This window comes from Eleutherodactylus coqui, chromosome 2 (genome assembly GCF_035609145.1).
Source record: "Eleutherodactylus coqui strain aEleCoq1 chromosome 2, aEleCoq1.hap1, whole genome shotgun sequence".
Lineage (NCBI taxonomy): Eukaryota > Metazoa > Chordata > Amphibia > Anura > Eleutherodactylidae > Eleutherodactylus > Eleutherodactylus coqui.
Genome location: NC_089838.1, coordinates 316,976,884 through 317,002,060, shown reverse-complemented (window position 1 = coordinate 317,002,060; position 25,177 = coordinate 316,976,884). Strand labels below are relative to the sequence as shown.

The window sequence follows — 25,177 nt, the reverse complement described above, 5'->3', positions numbered from 1 at the left end:
CACCCTACGTACTCACCAAGTCGTCAGGAGCAGAGGAAAATGCAGGATCGGGAAGAGCTAAGAAGTTATTTCTCCCAAGATATCCTCCTTTCCAGCATGTGACACTATATACGACTCTTGGGCCGACCCTTTAGTGTAGATCTAAATCTAAGACAAGTCTCTTATGAGAAGCTACATGAAAGAAGCTTTCCTCTGAAGATATGTCCTTGTAGCCTTGGGTAGTCCTCCAGGGAGAAGACTGGAACTTCCCACTTGCGTAATTATATCCAAATGTGATTCCCACATAAGTGGAGTGAGAGAACATCTATCTGTAACTCTGTCCAACGCATTTCACCCACAAGTGAATCGGGATGTAGAGAACATTAACTCGTTCTAGTAAAGTTACCTCATCTTACTGCCACGGGTATATCTGTGCACCTATATACTCCAAGTGAACATGTATAGGATGTGCAGTACTATGGCCTGCAAGCCTTAAAGGCATTGTCCGGGGAGCCAAAATGCTTACGACTTTAGAAGTGTTGAAACGTTCATTTCCTGCCTAGTTCTGACACCAGGTCACATGATATGATCCCTTCCATTGCCCATAATGTCACCGCAGAGGGCTGGCCTTTCACCTCATTTCAATAACTAAACCAGCCCCCTTCTTCATCATAGCATAAATAGAAGTAGGCTGGCTTAGTGATTGAAATGAGCCAAACAGCCAGGCCTCCTTGATGACGTTATGGACAAGGGGCCATATGACATGAGCCACAGGCCCAGGTAAGTATTTCACCTCCCTAGACAATCCCTTTAAGCCAGCCATACACATCAAATACAAGGGATGGACAAAAATATGGAAACGCCATACAAAATGCAGGGCATTTTAATTATTAGCAATGAGCTGCTCTTTTGACGCCTGCTTGGCTGACAGCTTTCCCACCAAATTTGTGTTTACTTCACCTCTTGCCCTGCTCCGAGTGGTTTTAGAAGCCAGCTGGTAACAGGAGCTGAGTGGCTCAAACTCCTGACCAATTGAACCTTGTTGCTCGGGCAGATGTTCTGTGTCATATTACCTCCACTCAAAATCGGTCTCTACATGTCTTATTGAAATATGATTTATAGTCCCGTGTAATTTAAGGCATACATTTCATACGGTGTTTCCATATTTTTGTCCAGCCCCTGTAACTGTTGGGAAACATGCAATAGGAGCTCAGGCTACTGTTTTGTCTGTTTTATGGCCCATTTAGACACAACGAGAATCGCTCAAAAATCGCTCAAAGCCCCACATACTCAACACTTCCTGCGGTCAGGCACCACCAAAGACAAAACCTGATGCCAAGCAACATTAGGTTGTTGTCTGCTGGTGGCTGAGAGTGGAAGGAGGTGCAGGAATGGGGGAACCAAGTAGCTTAATGTCTGGTCTGAGATTTGTAATGGTGTAGTCTGGGGTCTGTGAACAGAGGGGGTCTGTATATGGTGGAGGCTGGCCTGTATAAATTGCTGGGTTATGAATAAAGGGCTTCGTTGGAGTCTACGTCTTTATGAAGGTTTCTGGAGTGTGGTCTGTATTAGTTTTTAGGGGATTTGGTCTGAGGAGGTCTGTATTCATTTTGGGGTGTGCTAAAGGGGTACATATGTACTATTTGTAAATGAAATTTCATAGGTTGGGTGGCGTGTCATATATAAGCAGGTGAGGCAGCAATAGAATTTCCGACGTCCCTTCTTAAAAGTTGGCAAGTATGCCCGAAATGAATATAGAATCCCAACCCCTAAACAAATACAGACTCCAGACCAGCCCCCTAAACTAATACAGACCCCCTAACTACAAATGCAACACCAAACCTACAGACCTGCAGTCTTCTTCACCCAATGAGCCACCACAAGGTCCTGTGACGCTAAGTCCTGGTTCTGGATCTTGTCTGCGGCAGCAATGGGGCGTAGGGGTGTGCAAGATGCAGAAGAGGTATGCAGTCAGGATGTGCCACCCAGGAGATTGACCGACTAGTTTGAGAAGTCTGCCCTTTTTCCAGGAGTCTCCTGGAAATTGCAGAGGAGTTGTTAAAATTGATATTCCTTGACCCTCCTAGTGGACTGAATCTGGTCATAAAGTACCTCTGTACCTCTTACAGCAAAGTTCATAATACCCCCATCCTAGAAGCAACCCACATGATGTTATTGTGACATGAATAAGACAAGGAGGAGGAGCTTCTAATAATTCTGTCTGAAGCTTTCTTACTTTTCTTACTTGTTTTTTCTTATGGTACTTTTACAGGGGCCAACTATTAACCGAAAAACCACTCAAATGAGCGATTTTGACTGACAATTTTCCAGTGTACACACGGGACCCGGCCGGGTACTGAGTGAGAACGCGCTCAATAGTCGCTAGTTGCTTCTTTTCTGTGAGAGACTTCTAGCGCCGTGTAAACAGGCAGCCGCTCATCATTGAACAACTGCCTGTTCACAGTGAATGGAGGTGGCCAGAAGATATCTACAGCGCACTCTGCCACCATTCACTGAATGACTATCGCTCCTGTCTCTTCGATGAGAACCTTCCTGAGCTTCCTTTTCTTCTAAGGACAAAAACACCGGGCCTTGTGTGCAACTATGCTCGCCACTACAGAGCATAGTGGCGCATGAACAGGTTTTTTTTTTGCTTCTTGGACTTTTCAAGCTCCATGGCTTTGTGCACGAGTTTGGGAAAAAAAAACAGCAGGCAGATAGGTCCTGCCCTAGAAGTATTAACTACTTATAGGGTATCTCATTACCTCTATACCATTAACGAGCGAGAATACCGCAAATGAAAACGAAACCATTGAAATCAATGGATTCTTTTTGCCCCGTTATGTGGCTGTGATTATCACGGCCACTTAACAGGACTAAAATATGCCCATGTGAAGAAGCCCAAGGGCTTTTACCCACTGGCGTTTTTTTTTTTTTTTGCTACGATTTCGCAGCATTTTTTTTTTTACAAATGTCAATGGGACTTTCTAATGTTAAAATCACATCGCACAAAAATCACAAGAGGGGAAAAAAATGCAGCGAAATTGCAGCGAAAAAAAAAACGCTAGTGGGTAAAAGCCCTAAGAGAGGTCATATTGTTTTGGTCCATGCATGGCCTCATCTGAGAAAACTTCCTAACCATTTCTGTATTTTTCTGTCCGGAAGCCCGACTGCCAGCTCTCTCAATGAGGTCTAGTCCTCTTGGAGTGTCGCCCTCTAGCTACTTTCACATGACACTTCCTCCTCCAGTGTAGGTTCCATCTCGGCTTTCCATTCTCTGCAGAAAACTGGATGAGGATGGAAGCCTGGATGGAACTGGGACAGAGCCATAGTGTTCAATGTGTGAAATGGAGACCTCTTTGGTCTCCGTTTCACATGTTTTTCATCCCTGTGAGTCTTTTTCAGCTAAATAGAAAAGCATCGTCCTCTTTACATCTGAATCGAAAACTTAGATTGGATCCTCCCTTAAATCCCAGACAAAATAGAGCTGCATGCTGCGCTATTTAGTCCAGTAAAATGTTGGGTAGCATGATGAAACACCTGAGAGGCCCCTTTATAGTCACTGGAGTCTGTTGGGCATCGTTCATGACCGTGATGTGACAATAGCGGCACTTCCGTGATTTTCGTTGTTCTGCTTCTATGACAGATCAGAACAATGGAAGTCAATGGTGCCGATGTGAGCAGAGCCTGAGATCCTGTCCTTTGTTCTCTGAGTGGACATCTAATATATAAACACACAAGGCACATTGCGCCTTCTGCCCTAATAAAGACCCCTTTAAACGGAACGATTATCATTCAAACAAGCAAAAATGAACGATTATCTTTCAGTCTAAACACGTGCCAATGCCGAAGATAACTGATCGCTTTTCGCTCACTGTTCATTTTCTGCAGACATAAAAATCATCGTTGGCTCGTTCACTTATCATTCGGTTTAAACAGCCCATTCAGTTGTTTTCATTCACTTGTACAGCGAATGCGAAGGACTGAATGACTCTCATTTGAACGAGCCAACGATGTATCTGTCTGACTGAACGGGCTGCACGAGCCAACGATGACCTCACTCGCTTGTTCGTGCGGTCGAACAATAAATCGGCTCGTCTATAAGGACCCTAAAATCAGTTATAAGCTCCTTCAATACTCTTGTAAATGCAACTGGCGCTATGGAGAAATCGAATACCAGTACAGTTCCATCGGAGCTCCTGGCCGTGGTTGGGGACTCCAGAGACTGGATGGAAAGTGTCCGATTTTCTCCAAGAGAATTTTCTGTCTTCGGTGAGTTTTAGGCAAAATCTTTTTTCTGTCGAACATCTCCTGAGTGGTTGGAGGTGTAAGATAAGTCTTACTGACCCGACTGGTTTGATGACTGGAAATATGTGGCGGCTCATCCAGCCCTGCTGGTTTGGAGGGGTCTTTGAGATTTTCCCTGCCAGCAACACTTAAGGCTCCATCCAGCCTCTCAGGTTGCAAGTATTGGAATGCACGTAGGTCCCTGTGTGAATGAGCCCATAATCAGCTGGTGCTGGGTGGCTGCCTCCCGGGGAACCAATGGTAATGATCAGGCTTAGGGTACATGCATACGGTAGTTTTTTCTGTCTAATTGTTGGATTGGAGTCGGTGTGCACATGGGCTCTTTTTTTAACTTGGAGTTAAAAGTCTAAATAAAAAATTTAAAAAAAAAATTTAAAAATCGCAGCATGTCCCATCCTTGTCCGATTTTCGGAAGAGAATATCACATGTCGCTGTGCAGTGTTCAGCACATCAGATAATCCGTCTGTGTGGTGTCCCATCCGAGTTGTGCCCAAGAATGTCAGGTGCAACATTTTTAACGCCTGCTTAATCTACCGTACATCTTAATTCCGTTTGTGCGCAATGTAGGATGAGATGAGTCAGATGTCTCAACTCAGCGCCCCTCTGTGTGCCCATAGGACCTGACAAGTTCCCTTTAACACCGGTAGCACAGCAGCATATTTTGACCGCATTGTTTGCGGTTGTAAGCCTGGGGTCACATGGGACGGAAATCTCGCAGAATGACCGCACCAAAAAAACGCAAGATTTCCGCTGGATAGGCGCAGCTTCAAAATTTGCGGGTGTTGGAGCGGCTTCGCGGTCGGCATTCCGCTGCAGCTATTTCTTCCCATAGAGAGGAGAGAGGCCGCTGTGGAAATGAGAAAAGAATTGACATGCCGCGGCTTTGAATTCTGCGCCGCATGTCAGTTTTCGTGCAGCTTGGCGGCAACACGTGGATGAGATGTTTGCTGGCTTATCCCAGGTTGAAAAGCCACAGGCGGAATTGCCATGCAGAAAGTCCGCGCAGAAATTCTGCGGCAATTCCGCCCAGCCTAATACGGATGAGCGTTCCAGCCTGACCGCAGGTCTCCTGACCCAAACTTCGGGCATCATAGATTCGTATGAGACCTGCGGACAGGACACACTTCCTTATTACCAATGCAAAAATGAAGGCGAAGTACGCTGGTGTAAGAAGTGCGCAACCCCTGAGGCAGCAGTGAGTACAGTTCCTCTAGGCGCTTTGCTCGAAGCAGTCAGTCCGCACAATAGGCATTTGTGAAACGCTATTAAAATAATGGAGGATAATTGACCACCTAAAAACCAACAACTTGTTGCATGGACCCTCAGGGCTTATTCACACGGACTTGTCAGCTTGCTGTCCGGAAATATGGATGCAAAAAAAAAAGGCAGCACAAGGCCGATAATCACGGATCTCACTGTATGCCCTACTTTTGTCTGTGAAAATAGGCAAAAATAGGACATAGTGAAAAAAAGTCCACGTGAATAGCCTCATGGGCTATAAAGGGTCCATGTGCCATCCGTGGAATATACAGTTGGCTCATGGACCGAAAATAAACCCGTCTTAATGGGCTTTAACAGCGCAGCTTTACTGAGAGCAGATCACATTATTCTTTGACTATATGACAAAAGTGTTGGATGAAGTCATAGACCCCTCCAATCAGCTGTGTGAAGCTGCGGCAATGCCCGAGGTGAGCGCAGCAACCTCTTCTACAGCTGCCGATGTTCCCTTCATTCATCATGTGGCCTCAGTCTCATTCAAGTAGATGGGATGCGCTGCTATACCAGACACAGCCACTATGAAATGTACGGCGCTGTACCTGGTATGGAATGAACAGTCCACAGCACTCATCTGATCATTGCAGGCTCTTCAAACAGCTGATCAGAGGAGGTCCCGATCAGCGGACCGCCACCACTAGGATATTGAAGACCTATCCTCACGATAAATCAGCAATATCCGAGAAATTCCTTTAAGACTAGATTCACACAAACATTTCTGCGCATGCAAAATTTACGTGTGCAATACGCAGTGAATAAAAAAGAAGAACACATCTAGAACTAATTAGCCTTTTCAATTGGTGCATCTTTGTTTGCCATGCGCAAATGAGCATGCCCTGCGGGCACAAAACATGGTGTAACAAACGCCGATGTGCTTGCAAAATAGTTCAATTCATTCAAGCCCATTAGTATAAAAATGGCAATTTTCTCTTGTTTTAGGGCTCCTGCACACGAGCGTTTGCGTAGATGCGCTCGCAAGAGGATGATGTGATTGTGCTCTGAATGGACAGCGATCAGGTCCCTTCACACACGTACCCGCGCATTTTACTGTACATTTTTGCGCTGCCAGGCCCATTCACATTGGCGAAGGAGACACCCCTGCCGGCTTTGATCTGGCTCAGCAGCCTAATTATCAATTAGGTATTATCAATTAACACCGCAAAATCACTCAGTTACGCTCAATTTTGTGCAAATGGGGTGAGCAGTTGCGCACCATCATAGACTCCCACTGAGCCGCGGGTGCGCAAATGCGCACAAAAATAGAGGATGCCGCTTACGTTTTTTGCCCAACGGAAATGCGGGCACAAAAAACACTCAATGTGAAGAAACCCATTAAAATCAATGGGTTCTATCGTCTGCAGTTTGCGTGAGAAAACGCGCACAAAATCGCCCGTGCGCAGGAGCCCTTAGAGAACAAGTTATGTCACCGAGCCACATGATCACTCAAGTGGCCATTACTGCTACGGAGTGCAGTATCGGTCATATTACATTATGACTTGATGGCACCATCAGCTCTTGCTGGCCTATTCCATAGAGCAAATGCAATTTGCAGACGCTTGTAAACCTTGAACTACTTCCTGAACCCAGAAAGTGCCGATGTCACCTCCAAATCCTTGTGCTGCACCCCTAAGCCACGTAGCAGTGTCATTCTTCTTCCCCCCATGATGCCATGACATGCCACCCTGTTTCCTCTCACTGAAGACTACATCAGACCCCAATAATTCAAAACATCCTCCTAATACGGAGTGCTTAGTTCAGGAAGCGATGTGTCTGACCGATCGGGTCTAGCGCTGAATCCACCAAATGTGTTGCTGGGCTGCTGTATCTAAGTCCATCATGTGTAACACTGTCTGCTAAGCCAGCGTATCTAAGCCTATTATCCTGTGTGACATTGTCTGCCGTTAGCGAGCATCTAAGTCTGCTCTGGGTGCTTCCTTCCCTTGTAATCCAATCTGCTGATAGTATGTATCTAAGTCTATCGTGTGTGATACACTCCTTATGTGATATATAATGACATATACGCACAACCATTATTTATACCCCCTTCCTGCGTACAGACCTTCTCCAGTGTAGCCCCCGTCTGGTGTCCTCCAAGCTGTAAAGTGTGATCTCTGGCCAGTGATGTGGGTCAATTAGTTCTGAAATGAACCCCCTCCCACTTGTCACCCTCCACCCTCCAGTCCTCGATTCCCCCACCTCCCCCTCAGGCTGTGAATTAAGCAGCAGAGCAATGAGCTCCTCAATACAAACAGTCATGGCATAGAAGCGCATATGTTAACCCCCTTCCTAAGTGCATAAACCAGCCCCCTCACATAAAACAAGACTCGGCACATATAACACATATAGTGCATTGTCCCCAGACAACCTCTCATGTAACCCTAATCACAATTCCACCCACTTTGATGCAGCTGCCAATTCCCCGTTTCTAAAAGCCCCTGAAAAAGCCATTAATTTTGAAATAAACAAGATCCTTTTATGCGCAGTGGTGGATTGTAATATGGGTAGTTTGGGCGGCTTCCAGAGAGCCAACACTCCTGGGGGGGCCCTGACCAGCCAAAGTGCCCAAAGAATTAATGCACGTTGAGGGTATATTGCATCTTTTTGTTGCTGCAAACCATAGCAAAAACAAAAATCACAAGAAAAAACACTTTGTGCAATAATCCCTGGCACACATGTGTGCAGGACCTGCAGAAGAACCTGCACTGATAAGGTCACATGACCATATCTGTAGAGGTCCTGATACCAGACAGGAGAGCAACTAGGAAGCTGCCCTTTAAAACACTTGCTTGACAGCAGCACATTCCCCGATGGAAGGTGCGGCTGATGAATGCTATCGGTATGGGTACGGAGGATCATAGTAAGCAAAGCTCTGCCACATGTGAATGGTAGTAACAAGCGCAGAGCAACATGGTATTTGTTGATCATCACTCGTTTTGACTGGCAGAGGATCAGTCCATGTAAACAGGTCTTATGTATATGGCGTCTGGTCTGGGATCTAAATTTATTTAGGTGGTCTGTATTTGTATAGGGAGGTCTGGGGGGCTCTAACAGTTTAGGGATTCTGGGGTCTGTATTTGCTTAGGGTATTTGGTCTGGAGTCGGAATTTATTTGTGTTGCTGTACCGGCCAAAGATATCTCAGAAACAAATTCTACAATCTTCAAGAGAAGCTGTCATGTTGGTATGGGCTGGATGGACAAGAGAGTGTTACAATCAGAGAAGACATCACTTGTAAACCACTGGATTACAAGGGTATTCCAGGCAGTTAACCTCTTTTAGCATTGATGACCTATCCATCAGTAGTTGATCAGGAGAGGTCCACTGCTTTGGAACCTGATCTTAGCCCCGGCACTCACTGCAGCGGGGTTGGAGCTGAAAGTGCTATAGAAGGTATAGTAGTTGTTGCATATTAGAGTTCACACTGGCACCGTAGTTATTATTACATAGGTGCAAGGGGAGAGTTCTGTAGGCTATTGTCAGCGCCTTTATTGTAGGTGCTCAAGATAGTATATAGCCTATCGCTAGTATATATACACGTGGGTGATGCAATTTTCTTGCATCAGCCTCACTTGATACATGTTTGTTTGTCTTTTGCTACTGGTGCTAAAAAAACATATTTAAAGTTTTTAAGTTGTATTTAATAAAGGTTCTATTTTAAACAAATCTAATTAGGATGATCTGGATGCCACATATATTTCATTTGCTGCATATCTCCCCACAAGGGATTGTGAAACGCGTCTTCTATAAAGTTAGCAGCCTATTTAGAGGTCTCATATGGCGTAAAACGACGGCACGTATAACATTAGAGACATTGTATAAACCCAAAGAGAAGAGTCCCTCACAGATAAGAACCCGTAAAACCTAATCTTTATTAGTTTAAACATAAAACTTATGGGCTACATATCAACAGACAAGCTACTCAGCTGCTCTTACCAGTTGGCTCCCAAAACCACCGAGAGCAGGGCAAGAGGTGAAGTAAACATGGCAGGAAAGCTCTCAGCCAAGCAGGGGTCAAAAGGGGAGCTCAGTGTTAAGGATTAAAATCCCATGAATTTTGTACTGTGTTTCCATATTTTTGTCCACCCCCCCCCCCTGTATATAAGGTTAACCAAGACTTTACACCGTTTCTATGTATTCTTGGATATGTAGATAGCTTGCGAATAGAGGAATGGGAAAAGATAGCAGTAGCAAGGCTTCTATACATAGGAAGGAAAGTAATAATCGAACACTGGCTGGATAAAGCACCTCCCACACTCGGGGGATTTAAAAATAAAGTTAATCGTCTGCTACTGCCCACAGTTGAGGAGACAGCGGGGTAGAGAAAGGCCTTGTCACAGGGCTCTACCATCTTCTCCCCTGTGGGTAGCTCGGGACCTGAGCACATTACTGCTGGTGGAGATCAAGGGGGTTGTAAGCGGGGGTTACCTTAAGTCCAGTTGTCACTCGTGACGCCACCGTTCCGTCTTCTGTGGCGGATCTCCAGATGTAATAAAGTAGTCCACACACAGGGTAACTTTCTGAACAAGAATCGGGGACGGTCGATTCTGTTCATTTACTGAAAACTCTTGAACTTAGATCCAAATAAACAGTCTTTGTACAGAAACAACAAGTCATAGTGGTGCAACCGGGAGGATTCTCAGGGCATCTGGATAATCCACAGTCCAAGTTATCAGTGAAATTCCTCTCCCACCAAACTCTCTCTCTCTTTAGCGGCAAACACTCTCACTCTCACTCTTCTTCTCGCTATATAGTGATTGGTCCTTCTCTCAGCATTCAGCAGAAGCATTGAGGCCTCCTGGATCGAATGGGCCCGGGCTGAGCACGAGGAAGTCGCTCAGCCCCCTCCACGCTACACACACAGACCAAACTGTCCGGTGTCTGCATGGCCAGACTTCTCCTAGACTCTTTAACTGCTAGACTCGACTCCCTGACTCTCCTTTCATTCCATCCTTGCAAACACATATATAGCATGATCACATGACCACAAATGATACACTAAATACGATACATTTTTCAGACAGGACAGAACATACCAGACATTAACTCTCTCAGTCCTGCAACCATTCAATCCACATAAACCTAATGCATGCCACAAACAAGACACTGAGAAGACATAGACACGAGACAGACATAGAACATTATGGAGGGACCGTACTAACGGTGGGCCACTACACTACCTTGGGAAAAAGGGATATATCTCAAACCTAATACTGGATATACATACAAACAGATATTGTCAAAATGGTTGAACATTATAGGATTGTGTTTTTAGAGGATGAACCTTATACCAGGGAAGAGCTTCCGTAATCACTCATAACTTGATTATACATATCTTAACTTCCAAGATGTTTCAACAAGTCATGTAGTAACTAATTACATATTTGCTGTTTGAACATAGATGGGATACGGGATAAGGAAATTTCCTGTATTCCCCTTATCATCCTAACAACTGTCCTTCCAAAACCACATAGAAGGGAGAAGAACACATCAAAAACTCCAAGAACTACATGTCTTCTCAGCATCTCTTACAGTAAAGAACCCCCTTCTATGTCAGTGTAGAAACCTTCATTCCTCTAGACATAAGGGAAGGGGGGTCTTGCTACTGTCCTGGGTATAAGTAGATGGAAGAGATCTCTGTATTGTCCCCTGATCTATCTATACATAGTTATTAAAGCGACCCCTTCTTACAGTCCTGGGTATAAACAGTTGATGGGAGAGATCTCTGTATTGTCCCCTGATCTATCTATACATAGTTATTAGAGCGCCCCCTTCTTACAGTCCTGGGTATAAACAGGCCATAGGAGAGATCTCTGTATTGTCCCCTGATATATTATACATAGCTATTAGGTCACCCTTCAGCCGTCTTTTTTCTAAAATGAATAACTAAAATTTTGATAACCTCTCTGGGGATTGTAGTCCGCCCATTACATTTATTACTTTAGTTGCCCACCGTTGTACCCGCTCAAGCTCTAATATGTCCTTCTTCAGTACTGGTGCCCAAAACTGCCCACAATATTCCATGTGTGGTCTGACCAGTGACTTGTAAAGATGAAGAACAATGTTCTCATCATGTACCCCTAGACCTCTTCTGATGCACCCCATATTCCTATTCGTCTTGGTAGCAGCTGCCTGACACTGGTTGCTAAGCTTAAAGGGGTTGTCCCGCGCCGAAACGGGTTTTTTTTTTTTTCAAACCCCCCCCCGTTCGGCACGAGACAACCCCGATGCAGGGACGTACAGAAAGCTCACCGGAGCGCTTACCTTAATCCCCGCGCTCCGGTGACTTCTATACTTACCTGTGAAGATGGCCGCCGGGATCCTCTGCCTCCGTGGACCGCAGCTCTTCTGTGCGGTCCACTGCCGATTCCAGCCTCCTGATTGGCTGGAATCGGCACGTGACGGGGCGGAGCTACACGGAGCCCCATAGAGAACAGGAGAAGACCTGGACTGCGCAAGCGCGGCTAATTTGGCCATCGGAGGGCGAAAATTAGTCGGCACCATGGAGACGAGGACGCCAGCAACGGAGCAGGTAAGTATAAAACTTTTGATAACTTCTGTATGGCTCATAATTAATGCACAATGTATATTACAAAGTGCATTAATATGGCCATACAGAAGTGTATAGACCCACTTGCTGCCGCGGGACAACCCCTTTAAGCTTACAGTTAACTAAAAACCCCAAGTCCTCTTCTATGTCAGTGTTACCCAGTGTGTAATGGTGATATGTATTTAGTGTGTAATGGTGACATGTATTTAGTGTGTAATGGTGACATGTATTTCCTGCTCATGAGCAGAACCTTACATTTATCAGTGTTAGGGCTCCTGTCCACAGGCGAATTTTCACTGCGTTCCCCGCGGCGCTAATCCGGCTGCGGGGAACGCAGTGAATGCTTTACATAGCGTTGCTATGGAAAGCGCCGCCCTGCTGTCCACAAGCGGGGAATCATTGCAATTCTCTGCTCATGGCCGGCAATTCGCAGCATGCTGCAAATTGCCACGGATCTCAGAGGTGATCCTATCTGTCAGATAGGCTCACAGCGGAGATCCGTCTGCTGGCTCCTTCTCCCCGGGCGATGATTCTCCGCAGTATCTCGCAACGCCCGTGGACAGTAGCCCTTACACCTCATTTACCACTTTTCTGACCCCAACTTGAAACCGCTTTCTGTTCTCCCGTGTGTTAATTACTTTACATAGTTTTGTATCATCTGTAAATATTGATATTGTACTGTACAATCCTTCTACCAGGTCATTAATAAATCTACTAGCACCAGTTTTTCGGGTGGCGTAATGCACCACTTACTAATATAATATAGTAAAAGGGATTGGAGTTGTATGCAAATAGTAAACTGCTCGCTGAGGTGAAATCGTGGCTTGTCGCTGTATCATGTAACCTGCATTAGCTGCACAGCGGCGTTGAACCCTCCGTGGTGACATGTTTGCACGACAGCGACAGTTTGTTTCAGCATTGGACAACGATTGACGATTAGATGACGGCTGGACTGGTGTTGGCGGCATTAGCACTGGAGATGACATGATATCATGTTCAGGGGATATGAAGATAGTGGTGAAGGACTGTGCTTCAATAGTGTGGGTCAATATGCACCGCTAGCTATGTATGTGGACATTTGTGAGGTGTCATCTATTGGAGTCTCCGCACAGGTGTGCAGCTGTCTCACAACCAGCTACAAACTGCCAGACTGGGTACTGCTGTATCCATAGCAACTGAGACTGCGGGGGTTTGTGCACAGAGATAAAGAACTTGTGATGACATCACCGTCATGTGATCCGGGGCAGAGCTCAGAGCCCCGGTGACTGATCACATGACGGTGACATCATCACGTGTAACTCTCACAGTCACACATTACTCACGGACAGGTGGTAGTTAGTACTTTGATTAAGAAGAATAGGGCCCAGTACTGCCCCCTGTGATATCTCACTAGTAACCCCTCCAATACTGCCCCTTGTGGTACCTCACTAGTAACCACTCCAATAGTCCAACCTGTGGTACCCATCTAGTAACCCCTCCAATACTCCAACCTGTGGTACCCATCTAGTAACCCCTCCAATACTATCTCCAGTGGTATGCCACTAGTAACCCATCCAATACTGCCCTCTGTTGCACCTCACTAGTAACCGCTCCAATGCTGGCCCCTGTGGTACCCCACTAGTAGCGGTGAACCAATCAGAGTATGTACCATTTATAACCATCCTCTACTTTCTATCTTTGTCAAACAGACCAAGCATTCTCATTTTATATACCAACCTTTTATGCGGCACAGCATCACACTCTTTGGAAAAGTTCAGATACACAAGATCCAATGACTCTCGTGGCTCCAGTCTAGAACTTACTTTCTGGTTGATGCTGATCAGGTTGGTTTGACAGAAGCGATCTCTCATAAACCCATGCTGATACAGAGTTATGCAGCTATTTTCCTTGAGGCACTCCAAGATAGCGTCTCTTAGAAACTCTTCGAACATTTTACCCACAATAAAAGTAAGACTTACCAGCCTGTAGTTCCCAGGTTCACTTTTTGACCCATTTTTGAATATTGGCACCACACTGGCTATGCGCCAATCCAGTGGAAATCCTAAAATATAAGAAACAAGGGTCTATCACTTTAAGGCCCATTTATTCGCAACGATTATCGCTCAAAGCCATCTTTTGAGCGATAACCATTGCGTCTAAATGCATGGACATCGTGCAGTTTTCGTGCACGATTCGGTTTTAGCTCAATTCTAGTTTTCTAGGACTGAGCGATGAACTCTTATCAGCGGTGCAGGCTGTTATCACAGTCGGCAGTGCTGATAACATTCTTTCAGCTCACGTTCCGCTGGTAGTTCACAGTGGGACGCAAGCTGTAATCCCGGAGAACAATGCAGCTGTTTGCTTATGCAAAACAGCTGTATTGTTCTCGTAGTGATCCTGGCAGTGTCCCGCTCCGCCTGCATAGCTCTTTACTAGCTAATTAGCTACTATAGACTATGCTAAGATGACTGCTCAAAACTGTCACTCAAACTATTGTTTGAGCAATCATCTTTCAGTGTAAATGGGGCTTTACTTAACTCCCTTAGAACCCGGGGGTGTATGTCATCAGGAAGCGGTAGTTTGTCTACTTTAATCTGTTTACGGCCAGGCTCCCAAAACTGTATGGTAAAATATATAAAATGCTGCGTTTTGCAGCAGTCTGGATCGTTGTATCGCCGCGTATTGCAGCATGTTTTGCCTGCCTATGACAGCGTATCTCACGCACACTGTCATCTTTTGTTGTTACTTTCGGTCTCGGTCGCATAACAACACTGTGTATAAACGCCGCACATGCACAATGTAACTGTGTAAGTCTGGCGTTTTCGTACATGCCCATAAGAGAACACTAGGGCTGTCATATGCGTAATATGCAGTAAAATAGAACATGCTGCGTTCTCTTTTACGCACGTATTATATGCAATGAATATACGCAAGTGTGAGGGTAACAGCAAAAATCAATTTGTATTGCAGCAATAAACCGCATACTATGCACGCCACATCGCACACGTAATATGCAATTCAAGTCCGTTCGTGTGAGCTGGCCTAAGGCGGCTCTGCACTTCTTCCTGGGTTAGACTGGTGACATTTTTGTGGAGAGTTTATTTTATAACAGTATTAGACCAATAAGCAACTTGAAGAATAGGGGTGAGGGTCCTGCGCAGAAGAGCTTACAATCTATGAGGAAATGACGGAGCAGCGCTTGTTCTGCACGATGATTCAGCCATCTTTTAGATAATTGTGTAGCATAGATAAAACTGCATGAGCCGCTCACCAGCCAATATATACGTACAAATGTAAGGTGTAGAGTATACAGTGGGATGAAGGGGTTGGGGTCAGAAGAGGAATGTATAGGAGAGGTAGACGGAGAAGAATTAGATTAGGAAATGTGAGCGGCCTTCCTAAGGAGATGTACAGTAGCGCATGTTTAAAACTGGATGATGGGGATTAACTTAATTGTCCGGGGTAGCACATGCCAGAGCACTGGTGCAGCTCGGGATAAGTCTTGGAGACGGAACGGGGAGGTACTAAGTGTAAGATCGTATGTTTTCCTCAATAACACCATTCTCACGGCCAATTGTGGGAGGGACGGGGTCTAATAAAGTGGCCATTCAGTGTCCATTGATGTCTACACTGGTGAAGTTGCATGTAACTTGCAACCGAATATCCCAGCGGTTTGGATTTTACTGTGACTCTTACAATGTGATCACATGTGCAATCTATACTTGTTGTTATCGCCATGTTACACTCATAGAGCTGCAGCCGTTCTCATAGAGCTGCAGCCATTCTCATAGGGCTCAAGCCGTTATCATACAGCTGCAGCCGTTATCATAGAGCTGCAGCCGTTATCACACAGCTGTAGCCCTGCGCTCAAACTGCGTGGAAGGTAATAGATTAACCCCTTCCAGCTGCACCCACGCCACGTGCTGGTACAGTGTGCCAGTGACAGCCCGCCTTTACAGCATCAGCGGCTCCTTGTGCCGCCACTAACTGAATCACCAGCGTTGCTGAAAGAGGCCCTGTCACCGTAATCTTGTTTCAATAAATGGATGGCACATGCAGCACAGAACGCCGAGTGTGCGGTCACATGTTAGTCTGCATGCACCATGCTTTTAGCTTTGGCGTCGCCACCCGGGGGACTAACAGATCCTCATATTGCTGCGTTTTTATGTGGCAGGCAGACTGTGTCCGTGCACTAGTACAGTCTTCATGCCCCTACGCTAAGAGCGGCTTCACACGGGCAAAAGCGCTATTGTGCGTGCATTAGCGGAACATTTTTGCGCTATGAGTGAGCCTATTTGCGCACTTATTGGCATATTTTACTGCACCTGTTTTGCCCACAAGTTATATTTATTTGCACGTGGCAAAGAAACGCATCAATTAAAATGGGTAATTAGTTCTAGACGTGTTGTTTTTTCAGCAGAATTCCGCAGTGTTTCACGCATCTCCCTGCATTTGCGCATCCCCTATTGACTTCTATGGGAAGCTTTGGTGCGCATGCAAAATATGCACATGTAAATAAAGGGATGGAAATCAATGTGTTCTATTGACTGTGTTTTGCGCAAACACATCCGTGTGAAGCCACCCTTAGGACTCATGCAGTCTTCCGTCAGTAAATACTGCATATTCCCTGTGGATCTGGTCCGGTTTGCGTTTTTCACGCCTACAAAATAAGCCCCGCAAGCAGGCCCATTGCTTTAATGCACCGTGCGTATTTACGCATTTCCATTGAATTCACTGGGCTGCTTCGGTTCATAACACGGACCAAAATAGGATATGCTGCGTGGTCTGAAACCCCCAAAGCGAAGCAATGGAGATTGAGTAATGTGCGTTACGTGTGTAATACGGAACATATAAAATACCGTGTAAAGCCGCCCTCACACCACTGGACAGCAATGATCTGCCTATGGCTTCCTTCTCCCAAATGTTTCATGTCCATCTAAGGGCAGCTTCACACGGCCTTTATGCGCAATTGCGCATGCCTCAGCACAATGTATTGATCTGGAATATGATTTCCACAGAGCTAAAAGTCATTACAACAGCATAATACATTTGGTTTATACAAATCGATAGACATTTTATACTGACTAATCATCATGTCTATCACAGTATTTGCAACGTGAAGTCTTTCTTGTGCGGTTTGCCTTTTTTTTTCTTGCAATCTTTCCACTCGCAGGCATGGTCTTTCGCACGCAGGACACAACCATGCCCCGATTTAAATAATTTGTTTAATTAATTCCAGTTCTTTCTCCAGCCGAATTGCACGGCGTATTGTACACTCCCCACAGACTTCTATGGGGACCCTTGGCGCACAAAAATAGATTGTGGGTTTTTTTGCGCACGCAATTTACGGAAATCTGTACAAATCCATTGATCTCAACGGGTTCTTTTCACTGCATATTGTACGTGCAAATACACCCGTGTGAATGGCGCCTAAGCCTGAGGTCTGAAATCCACTTCCTGTCTCATCAGAGACTCGCATTGTAATTCAGACTTCCGCGTTCTCCAGGAACACATTTATTAATTTTCCAAAAGTGTATTCAGTCAGCTGATCTTCTCCGGACCGTCGGACTGTCTAAAGCATCACATGGCTTCGGACCAGTCCATTACATTTTTAATAAGATACTACACTTCAGGCAACTGGAGGTCTGAAGAAGGTCTGCTGACAGAAACGTTTCCCATCTCCGTTCCTCGCGATCCCTAGACAGGACAGGTTTTCAGGATTTCCTCAGTTATGCACAGCTGATTTAATTATTCTTAGACATTGCCACAGGTGTTCTTACTATAGGATATCCTGAAAACATGACCTGTTGGGGAGCTTTGAGGACTGGAGCTGGGAAACACTTGCACCGTCGGAGGAGTGGGCCCACAGCCGAGAAGACAGCGGGGTAGAGAAAGGTCTTGTCACGAGGCTCTACCATTTCCTTCCATGGGGGTAGGTCGGGACCTGACCAAGTTTCTGCTGGGGGAGATCACAGGAGTAGTAACCAGGAGGGGTTACCTTAAGTCCAATTGTCACTCGTGACGCCCCCGTTCCGTCCTCAGCAGCGGATCTCCAGATGTAATAAAGTAGTCCACACACAGGGTAACTTTCTGAACAATAACCGGGAACCGTCGATTCTGTCAGTTTTTTGAACTCAGAATCAATTAACCCTTTGCAATCCCATTTTGGATTCAGGGTTTCCTAGGGGGCTTTCTCTTTCTATCATTATACAATGGCGCCATCTGCTGGCTAGAGCAAGTACTACAGTATGTGACATTCTGGAGAGGCCCCTTGACAACAGAGTGGCCAGTAATCTACAGTAAAGAATACCCTGCCGGACGTCTTCTGATATCGGAGCTGTACAACCTTCAATCAGAATGTCTTTTTACAGCAATAACTTGTAGTTTTGCAGCAGGGAGGATTCTCGGGATATTCGGATCATTCACAGTCTAAGTTATCTGCGAACCTGCCTTCCCGGCAAACACTCACTCTCTCTTCTTCTCGCCGTCTAGCGGTTGGTCTTGAGAATTCTCACAGCGGGATCCGATCCGGCCGTCTGCAGGCGGCCTTACAATCGGCCCTTTGAAGGTCACCATAAGCCTGATGTGGCCCTCGGTGAAAATGAGTTTGACACCCCTGCTCTAAAGCATTTGACACCGTGCCGCATAATAGGCTGATATATAAAATGAGATGAGTTCTTTATTCTACCTACAAAGGGAAACAGCATATAAAGATAGAAAAGTAATCCCCAAGTTTTGCTCAGCTCGAGTGTGCTGACTCAGCTTTTTCTGGGACATGACTACTTCTACCACAGAAAGTTTTATATCCTCATGCATACTACTAGGGGTCGCTATTGCAACCCAGCCCCAGAGCGAACAGATTATACAGGAAGTATAACTTATACCAGCTGTACTTTTATAATCACATACAGAAGATATCCGGGGTACACCAGCATGGTTCATATTACTATACGAGGATGTATAAAGTATACCAGCTATACATTATTATATACAGATGATACCCAGGTTATACCAGCATGGTCCATATCACTATATAGAGGAGATGTATACTTTATACCAACTGTACATATATAATTATATACAGGAGATACCCAGGTTATAGCAGCATGGTCCATATCACTATATACAGGAGATGTATAACCTATACCAGCTGTACATATATAATTATATACAGAAGATACCCGTGTTATACCAGCATGGTCCATATCACTATATACAGGGAGATGTATAACTTATACCAGCTGTACATATATAATTATATACAGAAGATACCCAGGTTATACCAGCATGGTCCATGTCACTATATAGAGGAGATGTATAATTTATAACCTAGCTACGTCCTGTATATAATTCTATATGTACAGCTGGTATAAGTTATACATCTCCTGTATCTAGTGATACGGACCATACTGATATAACCTGGGTATCTCCTGTATATAATTCTATATGTACAGCTGGTATAAGTTATACATCTACTGTATCTAGTGATACGGACCATGCTGGTATAACCTGGGTATCTTCTGTATACAATTAGATATGTACAGCTGGTATAAGTTATACATCCTGTATATAGTGATATGGGCCATGCTGGTATAACCTGTGTATCTCCTGTATATAATTATATATGTACAGCTGGTATAAGTTATACATCTCCTGTATTTTGTGTTATAGACCATGCTGGTATATTCTGGGTATCTCCTGTATATAATTATATATGTACAGCTGGTATAAGTTATACATGTCCTGTATATAGTTATGGACAATGCCGGTATAACCTGGGTATCTCCTGTATATAATTATATATGTACAGCTGGTATAAGTTATACATCTCCTGTATATAGTGATATGGACCATCCTTGTATAAGCTGGGTATCTTCTGTATATAATTGCACACTTCACACACAATTTAAAAATGCATCAAAAACTGCATGTATTGTTTAATAAATCCATATGCGCTTTTTAAGTGTGTATGCGCATTTAGTTTTTGAATACCGGATGCAGTTTTTTGACAAAAAAAACCCAAGAACTATAAATCAGTGGGGAGATCCTTCTAAGACTAAGGGTGGACACCCACTTGCGATTTTTTTTCCCTGCGATGCGACAGCGATGATTATTAAATCATTCATTTTCAATGGTTTCATACTCATTTGCGATGTTTCAGCAGAGCTTCGCATCGCAGAGAGGAAATCTGCAATATCGCTCAGTGTTTTCAATGGGGCCAGCGGCAGCAGCACTAACCCCATTGAAACTATAGGGAGAATATCGCAGACTTCTGCCACAGCTGTGGCAGGAGTTTTCTTCATCTTCGCTGGCAGAAGTCCAGGATGCTATCCTATTGCTTATTTAAAAAGCAGTGATTTTGTGGCAACCCCCGCAGCATGATTTTCAGGGAAGGGCTTGAAATATAAGCCCTTCCCTGAAAATCATCCCTAGCTGGTTTAAAAAACAAAAAAAAGTTTACTCACCTCTCCGCCGCTCAGGCGCATCCTCCGGCTGGCTCCCCTGCACTGCTGTCCAGCACTTTCAGCAGGCAGGGATTTAAAAATCCCCACCACCTGAAAGGGCTGTGCTGATTGGCTGAGCGCTGTTTGTAATCGGGGGAGCACTGACGGCAATCGCAGCGGAGTAATCCTAGGGAAAGCTTTAGAGAGCGTGATCGTACAAGGACAGGCAGCCTTAGGGGCTACAAACAAATGTTCACCTAGTCCAGGAAATGAGTCAGGTTTGGAAAGCTTATGGCAAGTCAATAGATCATATATGTAAATTTGTTTTGCAGCTGTATGCAGCACGATTCAGGTGTGGATACAGGGGGGGGTTACAAACTTTTGCACTCCGGGGCTCTGAGCCTTTAGCTACACCCCTGCTGATATATTATCCTGGATGAATCATATTGAACTGTTCCATAGTAAAAATACAATAAAACATCAAATTATAAAATACACGAGAATGCATAAAAGTATAAAATCATTTTTCATCAGTTAAACCCCCAGAAGCTCCGTTATGATTTCCTCATTCTGCCATTCATAACATTCACCACAATCCTGGAAACTTCAGTGGAAAGGCTCCACCGGACATGGATGGTTCCAACCCAATACAGTGATGTCCTGGAGCCAGGAAGGAAGTCTACTATACTTGGTAAGGTTGGGGGGCAAGAGGCAGGACTCTCCTGAGCTGGGCCTCAGATCACATTAGTCCCTTAGAGCACCTTTACACGGGGTGATTATTCCCGAATTCTCACTGGAAACAGTAAGTTCGGGTGATAATAGTCCCGCGTCCATGTGGCCGCCTACAGGGCACTGAGCGAGAAATTGCTCACTCGTCGGGGTTGTTGGTTTTTTAGCAGAACTAAGGCTCAAGTGACTATCAGCCCGTATAAAGAGGAGGTAAGCTGAAAAAACCCTGGCCCGCTCCACCACCATTCACTTTGACGTCTACTACTCCTATGTAAGCACAGGAGCGATAGTTGGGTGGCAGTCCGTGGGAGGGCTTAATGTGTTTATTAATGTCTCATTATGATTATTATACCTTTAACCAAAATAGGCTCGCTTACCTTGGCAGCTTAAAGGGGTTTTCTGGGCACAAAATGGAAATTCTAAAAATGCTGAAATCTAGGAGGTACAGTTAAGTAGCGCCAGCCTGCATCTTTTACCTGCCGCTCTGGACTCTCTTCTTCGTCCCGTGCAGCCGCCGATCTGCTGCTATGTTTACATGCTTCACTTCGGCAGTAAGGACTACAGAATGTTGCCTCCAGCCACTCCACCTCCATTCACTTGGAAACACCTGAGCGATAGTCGAGCGGTAGGTAGTCCGTGCAACAGCTATTGGGCGCTTTTGCATCCGAGAGGTATCCCATGTGAAGGTGTCCTTAGGGGATGGAGTGCTGTTCTGAAGGGGGCTTCTTATCGAGTTGGAGCTGTAAATTGAATTTCACTGACTAGATGCCTAAAATAATAAGTTTTATTAGATACTGGGGATGATAGAAAATTCACCCATCCATGGAGAAACACAAACAACAACCAGAGGGAGACCAGTATTATACACCCTGGTCCCTGTGTGTAATTCAGCAATGAAGCCAATATTCTTAGGAAAAAACGAGGAAATGGATCAATTATATTTCAGTTTAATAACCTAAACAAATTTTGAAGCACTAGTAGGGTCTGAAATTCCAGCCAGCAGGGTGTTGGACTAGAAGACTCAAGCACTGATGTTTACTACAATTTTTGCACCAATCAGGTCCACTATTCATGCCCGCTATGTTATGGGCTTAAAGGTCCCAATTTGGCTACTAACACTAACGGTCCAACACGTTTCAGTAGTGGTATAATCTTCAGGGACCTAAATACCCTCATACAGTGTTAGAGTAATGTCCTGATCGTGGTGTGTCCCGGATATAGATGGGTAGCCTACCCCACGATCAGGAAAGGTGGGATCAATTAGAACCCATTCCTTAAATAGTAAGTGGACTAACTGTTAAGAAAATTGTAGATCAATGTATCAGTTAATTGTTCTTTTATTGCATTGTAGGCTAGAAATATATAGCATGGTACTATTATAAAGTGGTGAAGGGGTTAAACGAAACCCTTCTATAGGCTTGCATGTCTTCTGAGGTAGACAGACAGACGAGATTAGACAGTCTGCTAGACCACCCATGTATGTATGTTTATAGAGAATGTATACAGGAAACGCAGTAGACTATAAGCCTCCCATGCATTCCTTTTTCCTCAACTCATAACGGTTTCATTGCATGTAATAGATACACCTTAGGAGGTGTAACTTATGTTAATCATTTTTTGTTTTAGCCTATTATGTATTCTTATTAATCTTGGAGGTGTATATACTTTTGCTGTGATGTCATTTATGGTATATAATCTTTGACCACCTTAAAATAAATTAGAGATCATCTGATACCGCACAGGCTGGTGTGATTTGTATTTCTCCTGGGTCCAGACTTCTGCACGAGATCTGGGATCGTCTTCTCTTTGATAAACACATAAATTCTCCTTACACTAACGACCGCCTGAGCAGAGCACTGACAGCCCACCATCAGGGTTGTTGGTTATTTATTTATTTCATTTCATTTATCTTTTTTATTATTTTGGCATCATCTGACATCCTATTTTTTAACAGCCTGGAGAGCAATTATCTTGCCAACGCTGGGACACTGAGCTTGTACTTGGGGGAGAAAAGGGGAAGGAAAAAACCTCTTGAAAGAGAGTGTGGGCTCCGCTCAGATGGCTGCGTTGAGTGAGTGGCTGCAATATTAGTCTGCATTGAACAAGTAGCTCCTCCAAATTATCGTATGGCCCACCGCATTCTACTAGGGTCTACGGTGATTGCCTGGCCTGCAGTCTATCAGGTGTGGCATTACTGGCTTCTAGAGATAAGCGAGTATACTCGCTAAGGCACATTACTCGAGCAAGTAGCACCTTAGCTGAGTATATCTCCCCGCTCGTCTCTAAAGATTCGGAGGCCGGTGGAGGGCGGGGAGCGGCGGGGGAGAGCGGGGAGGAGCGGAGGGGAGATCTCTCTCTCCCTCTCTCCCTCCTGCTCCCCACCGCAACTCACCTGTCACCCGCGCCGGCCCCCAAATCTTTAGAGACGAGTGAGGAGATACTCGGCTAAGGCACTACTCACTCGAGTAATGTGCCTTAGCTAGTATACTCGCTCGTCTCTACTGGCTTCCTTTTCAGTGAATAATGGATAGAAAATAAGTTTTACTTTGGGGGGGGGGCACAGTGTGTATTATAATTTACTTCTGGGGGTGAGTGAGTAGCGCTATTTTCAGGTGACATCATATATTCAGAGAAGACAAAGATAAATGGGTGGAAAACTCTGCAGAGGAAAGAACTGGCTGGAAGAAGTCATGGAAGTCTGAACTGTACGGAGAAGAAAAGGAACCAGTTCATACTGGGAGCTGTAGTTCCACACTGCAAAAACTTCTATAGCACCAGATGGGTTGTCAACAAATCTTTCCTATAACAAGTATAATAAAGTATTATTTCCATGATGCCCGCAAATATAAAGTTATCATATTATTTTAACCACATAGTAAATTACACAAAAAAACCAACAGTGGAATACACTGTTCAGGGTTACAACTGCATCTGTCATGGCGCACTGCACAGGCACCAATGAGACTGTCGTCTGAGGGCCCACAGGAACCTGGAGCCGGCCCCGGAGAGAACATTCATGTACGATGTAAGGTTGAAATAATCTATTATTCACACCAGTAGATGAGTTCCCATCGCATCGCTCCAGTCATCTGGATTCAACTCATTCCCCTTAGCTGGTACAGGGAGTTCAGCTTTAGCAATTTCCCTTGAGATCAGGGCCGGCTTCACACGGGCGTATTTTTGCACGCAATACGCAGAGAATATAACCCACTGATTTCAATGGTTTTATACACATTTCGGTAGTTTGTGCACTCATTTCGGTTGCGAAAAGGATAAAAATTAAACATTCTCTATTTTTCTGTGCATTTGTGCAGCAAAGGTCCCCATAGAAGTCAATGGGAAGTGCGCAAATGCGCGAACAATACGCAAGGAGATGCATGAAACACTGCGTAATTCCACTGGAATTCATTAAGACTAATTAGCTATTTCAATCCGTGTGTCTGTTTACCGCGCACAAATAAACCTGCCTTGTGGGCACAAAAAGTATAGTAAAATACGCTGATGCGCACGCAAAAAAGCCTCGTTTAGTGCACCAAAATGTGCATAGGATCATATGAAGGGTGCCAGGACCTTGGGACCAAAGGATGCCACTATGAGGGTCAGTGGATATAGAGACAAGACCTGTGGTTCTTGGTCCTGGGCTTTAACCCTAGTTGAATAATAATAATCTTTATTTGTATAGCGCCAACATATTCCGCAGCGCTTACATAGACAGGGGGGATACAGAAAGACAAAAGTACAAACATTACAGAACCACGGTTACATAGTAATCAGTTGATGGAAACAATAGGGGTGAGGGTCCTGCTCCAACGAGCTTACATACTACAAGTAATGGGGTGATACAGAAGGTAAAGGGGCTGGAGATGTGCAGGTATGGTGAGGTGGAGAGTGAGGGATTCTATACACATAGACAATGG

The 25,177-nt window shown here is 44.8% G+C and overlaps 1 protein-coding gene across 1 annotated transcript in view; it reads right to left on the bottom strand.

Moving 5' to 3' along the window:
* DHPS (deoxyhypusine synthase) overlaps nt 1–7,724 on the bottom strand; it is a 51,276-nt gene extending 43,552 nt beyond the window's left edge. Inside the window, exon 1 of the mRNA XM_066593697.1 lies at nt 7,622–7,724. The gene's annotated coding sequence lies outside the window, so the exon portion shown is untranslated. The remainder of the gene's footprint in view (nt 1–7,621) is intronic.
* Nucleotides 7,725–25,177: the final 17,453 nt, after the last annotated feature.